This window comes from Hipposideros armiger, unplaced genomic scaffold, assembly GCF_001890085.2.
Source record: "Hipposideros armiger isolate ML-2016 unplaced genomic scaffold, ASM189008v1 scaffold_458, whole genome shotgun sequence".
In the NCBI taxonomy this organism is placed as follows: domain Eukaryota; kingdom Metazoa; phylum Chordata; class Mammalia; order Chiroptera; family Hipposideridae; genus Hipposideros; species Hipposideros armiger.
In genome coordinates this window covers 479,572-500,359 of record NW_017731808.1, presented here as the reverse complement: position 1 = coordinate 500,359, position 20,788 = coordinate 479,572, and positions in this window count along the sequence as shown.

The following is a 20,788-nucleotide window of genomic DNA, read 5'->3' as shown; positions in this document are numbered from 1 at the left end:
TGTGTGGTGTGTGGGGTGTGTGTGGTGGGTGGTGTGTGTGTGGTGTGTGGTGTGTGGTGTGTGTGTGTGTGTGTGATGTGTGTGGTGGGTGGTATGTGTGTGTGTGTGTGTGTGTGTGTGTGTGGTGTGTGGTGTGTGGTGTGTCTGTGTGTGTGAATTTAATCCACAGTGAGGTCTTTTCCTCAGTTATTCTGGGTGCATGATGGCTGTGGTAGTTTTCCACATCTGCCTTTGTCATGTAAATGCTTTGGCAAGAAAAAAAAACCATGCCCTTACCCCAGTGGGGAGGGATAGCCCTCCAGGAGTATTCCTCACTTCCAGGGTGTGTCTGGTCATAGGTTCATCCAGCAAAGACCCCGGGTTCACTCGGTGTCCAAGAACTGGGGACGAGGGACAGCGGTCAGAGTACTACAGCAGGTTTAAGGACACACATCCACACTCATGCGTGCACATGCACACTGTCATATGTACACACACATACAGGCACACTCACACACGTCCCACCCCTATGTGCACGTGTATATGCAGATCCTTGCACACGTGTACACGCACACTTTCACATGTGCATCTATACGTGCACAGCACACAGGCCGAGGGTGTGCTCCCTGTCCCCGGAACCAGTGTCTCTGCAGGCATGAACCACGCTGCCTACCTTTAGTGATGGTGCCTGAGCTGAGCTCTGCCTGCTGTCTCCACCTGTGGAAGGGGAAGTTTGAATTAGAGGACCTTGAAAAGGCATCTCAGGTTCTGAGTTCTGTGGTCCTGAGGTTCAACAGACTCCACTACACAATCACGTGAGGCCAACATGCGTACACCCCCAGAGCTGTCCAGGGATGTGGGGATAGTGTCCCAAGGGGAAGATGGCTGCAGCCATTGCAGGGCTCACGACACTGGTCTAGGGCAGGGATGGCACATGTGGCATCACTCATTGCTCACAGCCTGCCTCCTGGGAACCTGCTCAGCACCAGCCCTGGCAAGGACCACCTGTCAGGCAGAGCCAGCCGGCTGGGAGGGGCCATGTGCTCTCCAGCCTTACCTGCCTCGGGTTGGGGGGTGATAGCACAGGAAGAGGCAAAGGTGGCAGGAACACGCACCTGAGGGTTGTCCTGGGGGCGCGGGGACCCACCGTGTCCTGGCCGCAGGGCCACGCAGAAACTGGGGCCTTGATGGGGACAGCGCGGGGTCTGGTGACTGCTCTGCTCATTGCCACTTGATGGGGACGATGCCAGTGATAGGGTAGGGAGGTGCCTTCACCTCTCAAGGGCTGCCCAGGAGGGGTTATTTCCAGGGAACACCGGCTGTGATGGATGGATGTGACGAAAAGCCAGAGAGAAGCTTTATAAGGTGTAAAAATGGGGATTTGGGGGACACTGTAAGTAATCTACCAATAGTCCAACTTCCCACCCAATCCAGGCGGCCCTCAGCAGCTCCGGGTACTGAAAGCAGTGTTTCCCAGGGTGTGTTGAGGACCACTGCAGCGGAATTGTCGGGGAGGGGCTTATTGGAAAGGCAGGCACTTCTCCAGGGGCACCTCTGCGCCTCTCTGTGCCTCAGTTTCCCGATCTACAGCATCGGAATAATTGTGCCTTCCATTGTAGGTATTGTGGGTGGAAAAGGGGCCACATGTTAAACCTGACAAGCTCAGGAGATTGAAAATAACCACATAAGATGGTCTGAACGTAAAAATTTCTAACTAACAGTGAGTCTTTGCTGGTAGTCACATCCTTGGCCTGCAGCTTCCTTGACAAAGGTCAGTCTTGACTTTAAGTAAGCCTGTCTGTCGTCTTTTTGCATCTAAGATAACACACCCTTGCAATATCAGAGTAATCTCTTTTCCCAGACCTCCCAGGGTGCACAACCCACCACACCAGGGCAGGAATCTACAAAATCCCTCATTGTTATCTTGTTCCCCAAATACCATCTCTATGTGCTGTAATATGCTATTAACTATGCTGTACCCACCAATGTAAAAGAAGTGCGTCTCTCCATTTTACTTTCTATTCAATCCCAGAGATTGCCCGGCTTTGCTTTCTCCCACCCCCTTAATCTACAACCAATGGGTTTCATGCAACCGTCCTCTTTTGATTCTAATGTATAAAATGGCAATTTTCCAGAGCATTTTCTCAATCCGTTGAGACTTTGCTTCCCGGCAATTGTAAAATAAACTTATAAGCTTTCTCCTAGGTTGGATGTTTTTTCGTTGACATTACCCATCTTCTATTGCCATTAAATAACGTAGCAGAGAAAGAAAGTTATTTTATTATTAAATGAGCATCAAACCAAAATGCAATGCTCACCACCAGCAACCCGAAAGAGGTGAGAAACGGGCAGAAATCTCACCTTTTCCATGACCAAGCAACAGCCCATGACATCCAGGTTCTCAAGATAAATGATAGCCAGTCCCCAGTAAGAGGATTTGTCAGCACCATCAGTCGCAGTTGGTTCACCCTAAACTCACCGAGTAATTGGGGTGACCACCGTGTTAGCTAGTTGGCTTTACCCAGAGGAAAAATAAGCATCTCCTATCTTTACGACAGGAGGTCATTTTGCAAATTAGAGCAAGTCGCCCACCAAAGTCAGGCCCCCACCCTCCCACAGAGGCTGGAAGGTGGGGCCCATCTCCCTCGACGTTTGCATCCAAAAGCGATGCTGCCAGGACCTTGAGAGACTGTTAGGTCAGGACAGATCTACATTTCAAAGAGAGGAGAAAGTTCTTCACTTACACGTTTTCTGAAGCATATTCTCAAAGAGAAAGGAGGGGAGAAAAACCTATCCCCTTACCCCCCCCCCCCGCCTCCCCCCAGGAGGCTGAGGCCTCTTCTTTTCTGTTCGTATTTGTCCTGACAGCGTGAAGGGCAGCGATCCCTCCGCTGCGGGGCGGGGCTTCGAGCCAGGTACCAGGTACGCGGGGCTGGGTGCCTCCCGACTTCCTGCTTGCCTTCTGAGCACTGCACATGAGTTTCAGAAACTTTTATTGAGAGCACAAATACTATGAGCACGTATGACAGTGGTCCTAAGAATGTTATCATAAGAAGTAATGGTTCTCATAGAAGCTAATGCAAACGCAGAAACAAAAATTCACCCAATAAGGGTCCTAGGACCTGGCAGGAGGGCGGGTGGGGAGGTGGGGAGGGTTGCTGGGCTGAGACAGGATGTCACAGGCTCCAGACTGGACTCTGGCCTGTTGCGTGGGAGTTGGGGCTCCACACCGTGGGAAGATGACAAGCTGGGTACCCCCGTCAGCACCAACCTGTCATGACGGCACTGTATCTCTCAGGACAGGTAGGAACAGCACTTCTAGAACTATCAGGACTTCAATAACGGATACCATCATGTGGGTTGGAAATAATGGAGCAAGGTCAATGTCATCGGAACCAAATCACAAGACTAACAAGAGCGAGCCTGTGACATCTTAGAGAACTTCCTACGGAAGGATTCCAGATAAGTTACGCTTAAAGAAGAGAGGGTCACCCCAGGCCCATCCCCATGCCACCATCGGTCACACTAACGCAGCGGCTCCTGGAAAACACCACTATCCCACTGCAGAGAGTCCCCCACCACGAGTCGGGGTCGGAGCTAAAAGCAGATGCTGACGTTATTTACCACTAACCAGAGTCAGGCTTTCATTTTTAAGAGAAAACATCTGCAGCCCGTCCCCACCGAGGATGTTAGAAATTAAGATGAAGAAACAATGGATTCAATAAATACAATAAATAATTTTTAAATTCTCAGACACATGCTATATTCGTCAGGGTTCCCAAGAGAAACAGAACCAACAATAGATAGATAGATAGATAGATAACAGATAGAAAAAGAGATTTTTCTACTCTAAAGGCCTGCAGACTCCAGACCCAGGAAGAGCCAGTATTTGAATTCAATCCAATGATGAGGAGAAGCCGATGTCCCAGCCCAGAGGCAGCTGGGCAGGACCAATTCCCTCCCACTCGAGGGGGGTCGTCAGCCTTTGTTCCTTTCAGGCCTTCAACTGATTGGGTGAGGCCCACCCCCGTGGAGGAGGACAATCTGCTTTACTCAGTCTACAGATTCAAATCTTCATCTTATCCGAAAATACCCTCCTAGACACACCCAGAATAATTGGGCACCCCGTGGCCCGGCCACCTGGACGCAAACAATTCACCATCCCAGGTACCCATTTGCATTTCCTAATCTTAGCTCTGAGTGGCAGTAGAAACTTTCAGAAAACACGCTGAAGACTAAATGAAATGAAAGCCGACCTGAGCTTCCGCTCACGGTTCTTTTCTGAACCAAGGATCATCCAAGAATAATTGCTAAGCAGAAATGTCATCTGACGGACAGTAGAAAATAGGTGTTGAACGTCTAGAATGTCCTGGGCGGCCTGCCCCTGCATGGCTGCTGCGGCAGACAGGCCAGGGGTCCCACCTCCTCCCGAGCCCACCAGCCTCTCCTCCTTAGCTGGCAGGCCCCACCCTGGAGCTGCTAGCCCTGGGGGCAGAAGTGTGGGATTACAATCCTATCAATTAAATCTGGTTCTAATATAGAATTAACCTTCTCACTGACCCAGGTTCTAAAACTGGTGATGTAGGATACTTCTTGTGCCAGGGTCGTAGTCTCCTGAAGCTGAAGAATGGAGACATGGACCAGAGAGGTCGAGTTTGTAGCAGAGGATAGTTTTATTAAAGCAAGAGAAAGCTTACAGCTCCCGAGCAGGAGGGGTTACCCGGAACTGGGATGCCCACTAGCTAGGGTAAAAGGCTTGAGTTTTATACTTTTCTTTCTGCCTGGGAGGGGGAATGCTGGAATACGGGTGCCTGCTGTTAAGGTGTTTATCAGATTGTTCCGTTGCTCAGCCTTGGGAAGGCCTCCCGTAATGTCCTTCAAAATGGCTTTGTTGCCCAGGGCTATGATTGATGTCTCTGTTTCAGTAAGGGGGCGTTATCTCATAATATTGAAAAAAAATGGCCAGTGTAAGAAATGGCCAGTATTTTATCTTTGCTCAGCCTACCAGAGAATTCCTGACCGCCTGACGTTATACTAACTAACCATTCTTACTAGAGAATGGGGAATAGAGGTGTCCAATGATCTCTTTTCTGTAGATATGGCCACAAACATGAGTTTTAATGGACTCTATGTGTGAGGAGTTTTGCGAGGGTTGTTCCTCTCCAAGCAGAGGTGGTCAGTTTGGAAAGTAGTGAATACTGGGAAAAAACTGGGAGGAAGATGAGTAACCCAAGGCCTGGCCCGGAGGTGGTGTCTGTGTCCCCACCCCCCACACCTCTACACAGCCACACCGCTCTCCATCCAATGAGAAGCAAACGCTCCTCAGAGCACGAATCCTGGTGATCAGAACGCACTTTCTCCGCAGACCCTGAATCGAGTCAGCGATGCCTTCCTGAAGACCCTTGTGCCCCAAGGAGAGGCTGCCTGTCGCAGCTGTGGTGCCGAGGGCCCATCTGGGGAGCAGCAGCGTGCCCCGCCAGTTACACAGAGACCCCACCCAGACCAGTGCCAGGCTTCACTGCCCTGGGACGACCCTCCAGCTCCTAGGTGTTTCCTTCTCCATGTTCACAGCCCCGTCTGTGTGGCAGCTTGCCTCCCCTTTCCGTGTCCTCCTCTGGGGCTCAGCGCTGGGGGGAGGGGCCCACGTGAGTGAGCTCATCACTTGCTCAGCTGGACAGGCCGTGCCCTCCAGATGCTCAGCGCGAAGCGGTCTAAGCCACCTCAGACCCCACTCAGGGGACGGGGTGTAGAAGAAGGCTCCCCGGAACTCAGGGAGATGAGAGACATGCAGGAGAAAGGGGTCCAGTGCCCGGTGGTGCGCTGTGCTCCATGCCAGTCTTCATCTGAGACGACATCTGGCTTTAATTACAGCACTGAGTGGCAGGCTGTGCCCACACCCTTGACTACAAAAAAGCAACTCCTGGGGGCAGAGGGAAGGAGCAAGCAAGTAGCAGGTGGGGCTGATGTTCACGGTGGCTCCCTCAGTGTCCCCTCCCCAGAGTCTCAGAGGCAGAGGAGCCCCTACGGGGTGCGGGTGTCTATTCCAGTGGCGTATTCCCACCCGCCCTGAGGACAGAGTGACCAACTGTCCAGGTTTGCCCGAGACTAAGGCATTACTCAGGATGTGGGAATTTCGCTACAAACACCAGGAAAGTCCCATGAGAGCCAGGATGAGTGTGTTGACTACTGGGAAGCTCTTTAAGAAATATGAGTGTCCGCCCCCAACCCAGGAAGGCACTTAGCATCTGTGGGGGAGGGACATCTGCGGGAATTTCAAGGGTCAGCAAGACTGACACCCCCTGACCCTGTCCAGACCCCTGGCAGTTTGCCAATGAGGAAATGGCAGTGAGACGCCCTTGGCCAAGGTCACCCGTATGTTGAGTTGAATGGTGGCCCCCAGAAAAGGTATGTCCAAGTCCTAACCCTGTGAATGTGACCTTGTTGGAAGTGGATGTGATTAACCTCTGCGTCTTGGGATGAGGTCACCGCGGATTCTGGGTGAGTTCTAATTCTGATGACTAGTGTCCTTGTAAGAGAAGGAAGAGAACTGGAGACACGTGTGGAGGACAGGGGGCGGCCATGGGAAACAGAGGCAGAGACTGGAGTGATGTGTCTACAAGCCGAGGACACCGAGGGTTCGAGGCGACACCAGAAATTGGAGGAGTCCAGGAAGCGTCTCCCCCTGAGCTTCCAGAAGGAACCAGCCCTGCCGATGTCTTGGTTTCAGGCTCTCAGCCTCCAGACTGTGCGAGAATACATTTCAGTTGTGTAAGCCACCCAGGGTGGGGGGCTTTGTTACAGCTTCATACACCCCCTGAGAGCACTCGGCACACACACGAGGGACCTGTGTGCAGACGCGGCCCTTCTAGCAGCCTAGAACAACAGGGCGGTGGCCATGCCTTCCAGCCTTGGGGAGTTTCTGCAGCGGGCAGAGCCTGAGGAAGGCCTTCCGAAACTGTCTCCCATGGTGACTGGTAAGTCAGGTCCCTTGGCAGTTCCATCATGGCCCCGCCCACATTCTTTCTCTTCCCACCGCACTAGGGAGTCCCTCCCTTTGATCTAAGGGTCCATAATGCTTTCATCCCACTAAAAAAGGGCCTTTCTGTCCTCGGCAGGAGGCAGTTGTGCTGGGGGTTGGCTGTGTCATCTGCGCCACGTCTGGGTGGCTGCCCTGGTGGCCCGCTGGCCGCTGGCCCTGCACAGCCCTGCCTGGATTCCTTGCCAACATTCCCCTGCTTTCATTTGAAAATTCTCTTACATTCTCTGTTTCTTCTGCTGCCTACAGTGAGTGGTTTCTGGAGAGCCCTGCTTTTGTCCTGAGTCCTTTGCCATGCTAGAACTGAGCAGAAAGGGCCAGGAGACCCAGCTCCAGGCGTCCGGAGCCCCAGCCCAGGCTTGGCCCTGCCTCTGCTGCCGTGGCCTCAGCCAGTTGTCCACACAGCTTTGTGCTTCATGTGAGAACTGGAGGTTTGTCCTGAAAAAGACCAGCGTGTGTCTTCTGGACTGAATGCTTCCATCCCTCAAAATCCATAGGTGGAAGCCCTAGCCCCCATGTGGTCACATTAGGGGTGAGGAAGTGATGAAGGTCAAATGAGGTCACAGGGGTGAGCTCTGATCTGACAGGGTGAGTGTTCTTCTAAGAAGAGATACCAGAGCCCTCTCCTTCCCTCTCTCCCTGCCTCTCTCCCCCCTCCGCTCCCCCTCTTCCACCTGAGGACTCAGCAAGAAGGCTGCTGAACGCAACATAGGAAGAAGCCTCACCAGAAACCGACCATGCCGACACCTTGATCTTGGATTCCCAGCCTCCAGAACTGTGAGAAACATGTTTCTGTTGTTTAAGTCACACAGTCTGGCATTTTGTTATGAGGCCCCAGCTGACTGAGACAGTGTCATTCAAGGAGCTAGCAAGGACATTGGTGGTAGTAAGCGTCCAGCACCATCAGTCTTGCTGGTTTCCTGAGATGGTCAGAGATGAGCTCAGGGCCTCTTGCGTGGAGGAGAAAGCGCCCAAGGTCAAAGCCAGAGCCGGCCTCGCAAGGTGCCTGTGTAGGGCTTTGCCCTGCAGACAAGTGAAAATAAAATAGGGCATGAGAAGCGGCTTCCTGGCCTCTGAGGACCCGTCGGGTCTGCTTCACACCCGCAGAGCTCTCCCTGAGAGCAACTTTCAAGGGCCCACGTCCCCAGCAGCCCCGGGATGACACAGGAGGCTGCTGGGGACGTGCGTGGGGTCAAAGCACAGGAGAAAGCCCTGTCACTGCGTCTTATTTGGGGAGAAGCATGCCTTCTCGCGTGGGCATGTCCAGCCTTGATGCTTTCAACTTTTGAAACAGCTCAGATGAGAGGCAGGAAACAGGAAGTGAGAATGGAGGGGGTGGGAAGCCGGGGAGACGCTGATAAAGAGGACTCACATTAGAGAAGAATCACAACACACAAGAAAGGAAAGGAAGAGACAGAAAGCGTCAGCACAAATCGGACATCTCTTGGCTATCCGCTTTTTTCATTCACAATCTGTTTGCAGGGTCTGCTATCAGCTGCTCGTTTATTCATTCCGCAGACACTCATGCATGCCTCCAGGGGCCTTTGCAGGGGTAACTTAGTTAAAATGAGGTTATCCTGGCCTGAATCTGATATCGGCCGAGCCCTTAGAAGACGGAAGTTTGGACGCAGACACACAGAGAGAGAGAGAGGCCACGTGATGGGGAGGCAGAGACTGGAGTGATAACAGCTGCCAGCCAAGGGATGCCAAGGAGTGCTGGCCACCACGGAAGAGAGACAGCCACCTGCCGACACCTGGATCTCAGGCTTATGGCCTCCAGAACTGTGAGAGAACAAATTTCTGTTGTTTTAAGCCACCCAGTGTGTGGTACTCAGCGACGGCAGCCCTAGGAATCTCACACAGTGTGCAGTGGAGAAGACTGACATTAAACCTATTTCTCCAACTGGTTTTGTCATGACAGTCGGTGCCATGGACAAAAGCTGAGACCTGAAGGCTGCAAATTCTCTGGGCCAGGAGCTTGGTTTCTCCAAGGACCTGGTGGAGGGGAGGGTCCCTGAGGCTCAGTGAGCACCAGGTGCGGCCCACCCCATCCCATCACTCCATCCTTCCAGCCACACCCATCACTCCATCCTTCCAGCCACACCCACGCACCGCATGGTATCTGCGGGCTGCGCCTCTCTTGAAGTGGCCATAGAGGCAGAGGGCCAGTGAAAGTGGGCCCCGGTCACCTCTCATCCTTGCGCACAAGGTGCTGACCCCCCAGGGGTATGTGACAGGGCCCTCACTCAGGGCCGGGTCCACAGAGGACTTCAATTGCAGCAAGAGGTATTTGGGTCAGATAATGAGGGCTGTTAAGGGCTGGAATGCCTTATCTGAGTGCTGTGACTAGGAGAAGCTAGCGTTGGCTGAGCCTGCCAGAGGCAGGTGGGGCTCCCCCATCCACACCCCTTTCACCACAGCAGGGTCCCACCCACAGAGCCCCACCTCCCCCCTCAACCCCTGTGTCTGAGATTATAGCTTCAGAGCAAGGCGCCCTTCAGGAGAGGGTGGCTTCAGCCAAGGGCAAATGGGCGCCCAGCTCCCAGGAGCAGGGTGCAGAGCGGGAGGGACCTACTGGCTGCCCGGGAGGAAGAAGAAGAAGAACTTTCCACGGGCTCAGGCTCCTGCTCCAACCCCACGTCACCACTCACTGTCTGAGCACCCTGGAAGGCACCTGACCTCTGTGCTCGTCTGCAAACAGGAAACAGCACATCTGCTCGTAGGTGGCCTTAGGTCTAGCTCGCTCAGAGACCATAGCACAGGATCGGTGCTTCGTCAGGGTCTTTGTCCTTGCTCCTTCCTTGTGAAGATCAAGTATAAAAGTGACCATGACATGACCCTGTGTGTGGAAAGGGCTGTGCAAAGTCAGCTATAGTCACTGGCCATGCGGGGGACGTGCTGGCCAAACTGACCCCTTGCCCTCAGTCATCTGGGGATAGACCGGCAGGCAGGAAGGACCTGGCCTAGAAGTAAACCCACACTGGGCCCAGGTGACAGCTGACCAGGGCTGGGAGAGCTGCCCCCACTTGTGGTACAGGCGAGGGACACTCAGCCTGGACCAGGTCAGGCCTTCTAAGGGGGGGCCAGCGATAGCCAATCAGGGTTGAAGCAAGCAGGTGACAGTGTGGCAGCCAGGACAGCATAGATCATGAGTCCAACATGAGTGTCACAAATGGAAATCAGGGCAGGGGGTAGGTGGCCGGCTTCAGGGGTCCGCCAGGGGTGGCAGGGCTGGCCCTGGGCCCAGAAACTGCTGACCCCAGAAGGGAAATGACAAACTATTGTGCACAGGGTGGGCTCCTGAGCAGATCATTAGAGCCAGAACGCAAATAGAGGCAGAGGCGAGCGGAGGAGCTAGGTCCAGTGTCCAGGCTGGCCTGAGGTTGGAGGCCAGGTCAGGTATCACAGTTGGGCTTAGGAAGGACGTGAGGACATCTGGTCAGGGCTGGACCAACAGTGAAGCAAGTTCTAATTTCTCCCTGTACCTGCCCGCCCTTGCCTGCCCTCTGCCCTCTGCCGTCCTTGGCCCCTTTATCCTTTACATCCATGAGCAAAGGGCTCCACTCCCCTGATAGACAGTGAACAACACAGTGAGATGAATCATGGCTGAGACCACCTTCTCCTGGTACCCAGCCAGGGTCTGGCATACCGTAGGCGCTCAATATATGCTTGTTGACCAAATGGCCTGGAGGCAACCTACATGCGCATCAGCAGATCACCAAGACAGGCAACGGAGAAGGGGTCCCCATCGCCAGCCTTCCCAACCTCTGCCCCAGGAAAGGCACCTTATTTTGGGGTCAACAGACGGCCTAACAGAACCACAGCTATGCTTCGCAGAATAAACACAAACCATCAGGAAAATGCTTGATTCTTGTGCTGAAGACTCAGGCTGGTTGCGTCCCCTTTCCCACCGAGACCACACCTGGGAAAGGTACTTTTTCGGCAGCTTTCTTCTCCAACTTCCTGGCGAGGGAATCCAAGAGTGAGAGGAAGTCGTCCCAGATGAGAAACTGGGCCCAGGGCACACTTGGTCTTGGAAATAGGTTCATAATTAATATTGTTATATATTTAAAATTCTCCGAGGGGCCGCAGTTCCCTTTAATTCGGACCACTTTCCAAATCACTGACCAAGAAAAGACTGAGCGTTGCCTCCCAGGACGATGCGGGGACAGCTGGGAAGCGGCCTTTCCCCTTCATTACCCTGCCGGTTCTGATTTCCCAGGCATGCGACGCGACCTGTGGCAGCAGCACAGCACAATGCAGCAGCCTCTGCTAGAAACCCGCTGCCTTCCTGGGGCTGGAAAGCAAAGCCACCACAAAGGGAGTGATAAGGGGTTCTTAAAACCGGGAGCTTCCGCCCCGATGAGTAACTTCTCTATTTTCCGAAGGTTATGAGGTTTGTGCTAAGAAATGCGTTGGAAGTGATGTTAGGGGGGAAAAACCCTTTCCAAAATGTCAAAGAGCGTGAAGGAAGTCCACCGTGGTCCAGCCCTTTCCCGAGACTTCTCTGGGGGAGGGGGAGCCTGGGACTCCCATCCCAGCATTGGCACAGTAAATGAATTTGTGTTTACCCAGCGCCATTCGGTGTTTTGGGGCTTGTGTAAATAGAAGACAGACAGATGAGAAAGCACACGTGGAAAGGCTGGCTTGGCATATCTCACCGGCCGGTGGAGCCGCTGAGAACATCCTTCCATCCCAGAAGGAAAAAGACAGTGCAGCGATTCCAGCTCCACCTCGGGGATCTGCTGAATGAGTTAGGGAGAAATGACAAGCAACACCGGGGGCCACTGCCCCATGTAAGTGTCTCCACGGTGTTCGAAAAGAAAAAGAACCCGTCGGGGCCCCCCTGAGAAGGAAGAGATACAAGCAAGGACCGCAGTTGTAGTAGGTGGCCCCAAAACTCATGTCCACCCAGAACCTCAGTGTGGCTTTATTTGGAAATAGGGCCTTTGCAGGAGGTGTTAAGGAAAGGTTGGAAATGAGATCACCTTGGGTCAGCGTGGGCCCTGGATCCGTAGGAGGAGGCAGACACTGGAGAGGTGCAGCCACGAGCCAAGGGTGCCGGCACCACCACCAGCTTGAGGGGGCAGAAAGGACCCCCCCGCCCGGAGCCCTCGGAGGGAGCTCGGCCCTGGGACGCCTGGATCGCAGTCTTCTGGCCTCCAGAACTGCAAGAGGTTACGTTTCTTTTGTTTTAAGTAACACATTTTGTGGTAATTTGTTGTGGCAGCCACAGGACATGACTACAAACGGGAAGGACAGAAAGGGTCGCGTGGACTCAGGCAGGGTCCATGCCAGAGTTTCTGCTTGTCCTTCGTCTGCAGACATCTGAACTGACGCTGGTGTAATGCTCGCTCAGAAACTACCCACAGAGATGGGAATTCTTCTCCTGCTGAGATCCATTTGCTCACTAAAAGTGACTGCGGGTGCGAGAACTGGTACAAATTTGTAAGTGATTTCCCAATCTATCTTGAGAAAATGAGGTAAGGATACTGTTGGGCAGGCCTGCGGTGGGAGCCGGGCTTGAGGGAGGCATCCTGGAATCGGGCTCTGCCCCGGCTTCCACGCCGAGGTGTCTCTTCTTCCCTGGCCTGTGAGCCAAACGGGGGAGCAGCATTTGTCAGCAAGTGGCCGGGGGACAGGACCGAGCTGGGCTGGACTGGCTGTGACGCAGCCTGAACGGGCTTAAACCAGTGACAACCACACAGGGACCTCCCGGTCCGCCTGTCCACCCGGGCACTCAGCCGCACCCTCCAGGGCCTTCCAGAGCTGAAAGCCAGGGGTGCGCAATCATTTCAAATTCTCCTTTTCTCAATTTCTATAAAATGGCTTTTTGTCCTCCAAGGTATCCTCTCAGAAATACTCTTTCTTAGAAGAACGGAAGGAAAGAAAGGAGGGAGGGGAGGAGGGAGGAATGCCGAGGAATATATTGCCTCGAGCTCAGGGCCACCGTCTTACTCTGCCTGCTCTGTGCCTCACGCCGCCCCCACCGCCCCAGTCCCCACCTCCTTCCCCTCCAGCTCTGGCCTTGGGGCTGCTCACGACTCTCAGCCTGGTGTGTTTACAGTTCCAGCACAGGCTGTCTGTGACTTCACCCTCAGGCCTTCTCTCTATCTTTAGTGAGGAACTGGAACCCTCCGACCACCTGTGACCTGAGATGCCAGAAACAGAGAGGCAGGAGAGCAAGACACCCTCCGGGCTGCACAGGCCCCTCGCCCTGCGTTCCCCACACACAGGAAGTCACCAGTTGTGGGACTTCCTGCTCCAGTGATGTTCTGGGCTGTTCCACCCTATGGTTCCAGGACACCCCAGGCAGGGCTCTGAGGCAGGCACTAGAGCCTCACTCTACCCTTGCTTTGGGGTCCTACCCCCCCACACTGCTCCTGAGCCTCCTGGTAACCTCCTGCGAGTCCAGGCTCACAACCCCACCAGCCCCTCTCCATTCATTCTACCCCCAGAAAGCCAGATCCGGCCTCATATGGGCGTGATGTGGGGTGATGTGGGGTGGGGTGCCCGTCACACCATCCCCCACTCCACTCTGGACCCCACTCCACCTCGGACCCCACTTCATCCCAGACCCCGCTCCACTTTGGCTAACACCAGCTAGAACTCACATCCCCCCGGGTCCGTAGGGCTCCCCACTAGCTAGCTGACATCTATACAGGAGGAGAAAATATTAATGGGACGTGGACACATTCGGGAGGGGGCAGGGTGTGGGCGGAGCAGGTCTGGTGCTCACATCTGGGAAGAGCCCCCCGGAGAAAACTGAAGGCAGGCATGATGGCTGACAGCGTTTGGAGGTCTGGCACGGGGAAGCACATATTTGGTAGAAAGCTGCAAGTTAGAACAAAGGACAATGGCTGGACGTTATACCCAGGTGCGTTTCAGCTAACGACAGGAAGAGGTTCTTACAGCTGGGCTGCCTCGTGGGGTGATGAGCTCCCCGACACTGGGAGTATTCAAGCAGACCTAAGGTCCATGTACGGTCCTATGAGCTGGAGCATTGTGAAGTCCTGTGTGGTCGGAGACCAGCTGAGGCCTCCCTCGGGACATCAGGGATAGACCTATCCATGGGAAAGCGCCAGGACAGAAAAGCGAGTTTGTCCACAGAGAGGGAAGGAAGCTTTGGGGACAGAGCAATAATCTGAGCTTGGATCACTTAAGAGCATTCAGAGGCCAAAGACACCCTCACTCGGCCATTCTTGTTTTTGAAGAGAAAAGGGCTTGGGCCTGGGAAAGAGCCGGCCTGTTGGGCATCACCCAGCTCCGCTTCTGCTGGATCAGGGGCCTGCCGGGCTGAGACATCCCAGACGTCCCTGGAACTCCATCAGATCCGGAAGCCCTGGGGGCCAGAGCCACCAAGAACGAGAGAGGGCCAGGGGCCGGTGGGGCCCAAGTGGACACAGCGTGAGCCCACGTCCACGTCCTCGGCACAGCAGCCACGCAGAGCTTCTGCCTGGGCCTCTAGGCACCACGGTCACGAGTGGCTCTGGGCACCTCTCTCCACACCTTCTAAAAGACACCACCACTCTGCCAGGAGGCTTTTCTGAGGGCTGAGGGGCAGAGAAAGGTAGAGCTTTCTATAAAAGCCCCCAACCCCAGGGCTTCAAGGCCAGAGGAAGTACCAGAACAGCCAGTGGAGGCCACGTGGTCCTGTGGGAGAAGCCAGGCTCTGCGGTGACTTGGGCTCAAGCCGCCCTTCAGCTGCTTAGCAGCTCAAGTTCCTTCTATATCAAGTGGAGAATTGACAGAATTCTGCCCAGCCTGTGGGTGGGTCTCCCCGGGAGAGAAGTGAGCCAGTGACACTCATTCACTCCAAGATGTGAACACCTGGTCCCTGGCCCTTTCCTGGAAATGGTGGGACAGATGCCAGTCACAACCTGGAAGCAGAGAAGGGCCAGCTAAAGGAACTCGGCCGCGGGAAGGATAGAGCTGAGATTCTGCACCATTTCGGCAAACTGACTCCTGGATTTGCATACATGTCACAGGCCTTCCGAGATGGATGAAGACACAAACAGAAGATGACGCTGGGCTTTTGCAAGGCTATTGAAGTGGCTGACGTTTAAAAAGACAACACAAAATGCTGACGAGGATGTGGAGCTCGCAAACGCTGTTGGCGGAGGTGTGAAATGCTGCAGCCACTTAGGAAAAGGGTCCGGAAGATTCACAAAGGTGAACATACGCCTTCCGTAGGCCCAACAATTCCGATCCTAGACGTTTACCCCACATAGGTGAAAATGTATGTCCACAAAAAGATGTGTTCTTGAATGTTCATAGCAGGTGTATTCGTAATAGCCCCAAACTGGAAACGACCCAAGAGTCCATCCACAGGGAGTAGATAAACAAATTGTACCATGTGCTTATAAGGGGACACCAGCCAGTAATAAAAAGACAGGAACTGTTGCACAATCACAAACAACACGGATGCATCACAAAAACATTTTGCTAAATGGAACAAGCCAGCACAACTGAGCACATACTCTATGATTTCATTCATAGAATGTTCTAGAATGGGGGAAGCAAATCTATGGTGGAAAACACTCAGAGCATGCTTGATTCTGAAGGGTGGGCATGGGTTCTGCTTGGGAAGGAGTGGTAGGGAACTTTCCGGAGTTCTGGTGGCATTCTGTACCTTAATGGAGGTTTACACATTTGTCGGAACTCAGCGAATGGACACAACTTTTATGCATTTCTCTGTATCTAAATTTCACCTAAAAAAAAAACTCCACAAAAGAACTGTAAAGAAATGTTGAATTCTAAGTAATGTTACATGTGGTGAAGGATTTAGGGTGAAACCCACCCGTGTCTGCAGTTGGCTTCGATACGTATCACAAACCAGACAGCACGGGTTGTGGGGTGCAAGGTGAACAGATGGGCACACATGTGATAAAATGGGTCTAAAGAATGTTAATTGTAGAGTTCAGGGAGTTCACCTTCATGGCATTTTCAGCTTTTCTGGGTGTTGAAAATTTTCATAAGAAATGTTTCAGATAAAGAAGTGGGGTCCTGAGACGCCCTTGCTGCCTGGGTCCGTGACAGATGGCACTCAGCAGCTTACAAATGTCTCCCATTCCCTCTTATGTGTGACACTCTCGTGTGGACGGGGTGCCGGTTAAGAGCCAGGCAACATGATTGCTGCTTTGGTATCTGTGATGCCACGTGTCCTTAAAATGAGTGCAAGAGTCGAGAGGAAAACGCATCAGGGTGCCCGTGTCCTGATAGGAAAGGAGGAGGTACACCAGGCATCGGACGCTAACCCCCTATCCTGTCTCAACAGGGAATCGGGTGCTTTTTGCAGAAACATAGACTCACAGGAGTGGCTTTTCGAACCCTGTCAGCTGTTCATCAACAAAGGGACCAGGGCAGGAGAGCGCCTGGACGATCAGCGCCATGTGCAGAAGGTCGTGTGGCCGCCACCAACTGCCCGACATGTCCTGCTGTCACTGATTTCTGCCACACGGCACCCCGCCAGCCATCTGTGACCAGGTCCCACTGTGGGCACCTGTGAGCTGGCAACCTCTGAAGTGGTGACCTCCAAAATGGTGACCTCTGAGGTGGCCTCTGAAACAGCCTGGCTCCGCACCTCGCTGGCTGGGCACCCTGGGCAGCCTTCCCACACAGTGTGAGCTTCGCCTTCGTCTCCTGCAAACGAGGACAGGCATTCTAGAAATGCTCATTTTATTATCACTATTGAAGCACATTAGGAAGGTGAGACCACCTTCAACGCCCATGTCACAAAATAAAATGTGTGACCAAAGCTAGGTTTAGTTAACTCGTAATGCCTTTTAGTCACTCATATAACACATTGGACATTTTGCTGCTAGGCAAAAAGTGTTATAAACATTAAAAGGGTGTTTGTTTGTTTGTTTTAGGTAAAAGGTGGGACAAAAATGTACCTTCGCTTTGCTTGTGGTCCTTAGCCAGCCTCACCTGCTGGAACCTGGACCCTGCAGTCTCAGCCTGACGTCAGTCAGGAGGCTCTGGTCTAATCCCGTCCTGGCTGGGGACCCAGAGAGTGTGGCCAACAGCAATCTCATCATCACCTCTGCTGACCCTTATCTGCACAACACAGGCCCCCAGAGATAACACCACCCACAAAGGGCTTTGAGACTGGGGGTGATCGACATCGCTCTGCACAAAGAATTATTATTCAGTTATGGAGAGACAGGCTGAGCCAGTTGAAACCTGGTGACTCACAGCTTTAATTCAGCTGGGAAGTTTTCATTCCTTCGTAGCTAGGGCAAAATTTGTCATTAAAATCATGAACCCAGGGCATGGCCAGAAATCTGACTTTTAACACAAAAACAGCATCTCACACCAGGTTCAAGAGCAGAGCCAGTACTGCCATCTAAATAACAGACTCTGGATAGGCTGAGGTCAGGGTGGTGGTGCTTTATAAGCTGAAAACCTGAAGACAGACCCTTGTACCCTCTCTGCGCCTGTATCAGCCATGTGATGTGTGCCCGGGTCGAGTTTTCCTTTTTTAATTTTGTCTGCTGATTGATGGAAAGGGTTTGTGGATTCCAAATCTTTGAGGGAAAGCAATGTTTATGCCGTTGGCTCTGGTTTACACTTTTCTTCACTACAGAGAGTGAAAATAACACTTTCCCTCTATATCCTTGTGTTCCTGACAACGAAATGCAATGTGTGACCCTGGAGAGGATCCCGGGCTGGAAAAAAAGTAGCCATAAAGGGCATTAGATACGTTATAAACTACAAAAATGTTTAGCTCGTTTGTACAACGTCTGTACTTTCACACTGGAAAAGAATTACATCTCCCCCCCCCTGTCCCCCCCAAAAAGTGTCCCTCTGCGTCCCAAAGAAAGTAATCTCTAGACAAGTCATTATGTGAAAGTTTTCAAACCTTCCAGATGGTTTCAATGGAACAGAAACAGGCAAAGAGAGCGTGCCTCATTCGTCCTGAAGAAGGAACTTGTGAGGACTATGACAGTGGGGTGCCCAGCAGTGTTGACCCACCAGGAAGAGGCCACCATGACCCTGTCAGGTCATCTTGCTCATGAGCATTATCTACCATCAGTTTATTTGCTAAAACGTACTGATGGTGGAGGTGGTGATTGAACAGTGTCAGATATTCACGCTGAATGTTAGCCAGATCGACATGTTTTTAACTTAAAAAAAAGACATTGTATTTGAACATGGACAACAGATTGGAGCCTAGGAGGTAGGAATGTTAAGTCTCCCGATTTTGATAAATGTACTCTGGGGATGTAAGAGAGTGTATTACATATGTGTATGAAAAACTAGATATATAGATAGTGATATTATATATATGAAAAGATGTATACAGAGAGAGAGAGAGAGAGAGAGAGAGAGAGAGATAGGGAGAGAGAGAGAGAGAGAGTGTGTGTGTGTGTGTGTGTGTGTGTGTGTGTGTGTGAAAGATACGTAGAGACAGAGCATCTTAGCCCATTCAGGCTGCTATAACTCAACACCATAGACTGACTTATAAACAAGAGAAATTGGTTTCTCACATTCTGATGGCTGGGAAGTCCAGATCAAGGCTCTGGCAGATTCGGTGCCTGCTGAGGGCCCAATATCTGGTTCCCAGATGGCCGTCTTGCCACTGTGACCTCACATGGTGGGAGGGGTCAGGGAGCCCCATGAGGTCTCTGTCCCCCCGGACCTTACCTCCTTATAGCCCAGCACCTTACATGCTAAAAAGTACCGGTGTGGGATTAAAACGTGCAGTGACCCAGCCAGGGTGGCGGGTCTGCCCCTAAGTGGCCCTCTGCTTGGCTGTAAATCTGCCCTGGCAGCCAGCCAGTGAGCTCACATCGGCTTCCGTCTGGGCTTGTGCTAGTGACCTAGGGCTGGAGGGAGGCGTCTCTGTGTCCGAGACAGGGCACATTGCTCAGAAAATGAAGTATGGGGGTGCTGACTTCAGAATCCTGAAATAAATTCTTTTTGGCCACAGTCAAGTTCCTAAGGTCTAGTATTATATCTTGATATTGTTTAACTTACCTCCTCATTCTAAGATATGTGACGGGTATCTTTCTGACGGATAAGAGATGGTGAGGCTTTCTCCCCCAGCGTCCGACCCGTCGGTCACACCGGCCTGGGCACAGTGAGGTCATCCAGTTTTCCCGACAGACGTGGAAACCAGTGGCTCCCAACTGTTTGGACTAGAGATGCTTAAGCCCAATTTTGGTTTCCCAGAATTCTTCCCCTCTCTCTTCCAGCACAGCCTCTGGTAAACCAAATATTTTTTTTCACTGGGACAGGTTTTGAGTAAATACTGCCATTAAAGATTCCATCACGCTTCAAATAAACATCAAGAATCACTTGTTGATTTCTAAATCCTGCCTTATTGTTTCAAAAACAAATTCTAAAGCCTATGATCCCCGGCTCAGCCTCGCCCCAGGATCAGCTGAAGGGCCCATCTTTTTCCTTTGCACTTTGAGAGAGAGGATGAGGCTTCAATGATGATCTTTGTCCCCAAATAATGCTGAGTCAAGGAAGCAGATGTTTCTCCCGGAGCCACCCGTCCTGTCTCTGGCGGGGAGATGGACAGACGCTGAGCCGAGGTCAGCTTCAGTTGCGTAGGATAAGCTCCCAGACGTGCTGGGCAGCCGGCCTCACTCACGCGGTTTAGGCAAAGGTGGACGTGCAGACTGCAGACCTCCCTAACGTCACCTGGCGAGTCCAGGGACCTTGATAATGGAGCCACCTCAGAACCCTTTGGGGAGCTGGGGCACGTTCTTTACAGGACGCAAACACCTCCAGTTTCCCGTGTCATCTTTTGGTTCATTTTTCTGTTACCGTCCGACTTCCCTATGGGAAGGGTCACTGCTGAGCCTCACGGAAACCAGGGTGCTGTTCACTTATTCCCAACTCTGTTGAGGAAACTCCCCCATCTCTTCCAAATCAGCTCATGCCACCCAGAGTTTCCACATCTCACGTTGGGCAGACACCTTCCCTGCCTCCTGCCCCGTGCACACCTCCCTTTTTGGGGTGTTCCTGGAGGACAAATAAGGTCAGATATACTGTAATTAGCAATGTGGAGCCAGCCACTGGGGTGAGGGTAGGGGTGGGGGCCTGCATTCAAACACGAGCCTTTATCCTGCCTGCGACCAGTTCCAATGGTAGAGAGGAGATGGCTGCATGTGAACTCCACTTTCAGCGTTAACAAAGCTGGTTTTGAATTCTCGGTCCTTCCACCCGTTTGGGCCTGTGCTGCTGGGAGATGCCTCAGAGTTGTCCTGCACCCTGCCCGACGCCAGTCCTTGTCGCCAACTCCGGAGGCCACGGGATTTAGCTGTCCTGACACAGACGGCAGGAAAGGGGAATTTCCCAAGGTGGGCACGCAGGGTGGGGGTGGGGAGGGCGGGGAACACAAGGCACTTGGGATCAACAGGTCATGAAAGTCTGAGAGTGGGAAAATTCACAGACACTTGCAGGCACCTGCTTCCCGGAGGGACCGGCTGGACACGATGCAGGCCAGGCAAGAGTCCCATTCATGGCAGGAGATCAGAGCTGATGTCTGCGGCAGGCACAACAGGACCTCCACGCTGAGATTCAAAATGCATCAGGAAGGTCACCCTGTCCCAGTGGGTCCCCTCCTTCGCCTCACACTTAATCGGATTAGGATGGCAATAGTCAGCTATGTGTCAATTTTGCAGGGCAAATTAATTGAGAAACAGGTTTTTAAGTGTCTTAAGAAGTACAAACTAGCAGTTACAAAATAGTTACAGGGATGGAAAGTACAGCACAGGGAATATCGTCAATGATATGGTAACAACTATGTATAGAGCC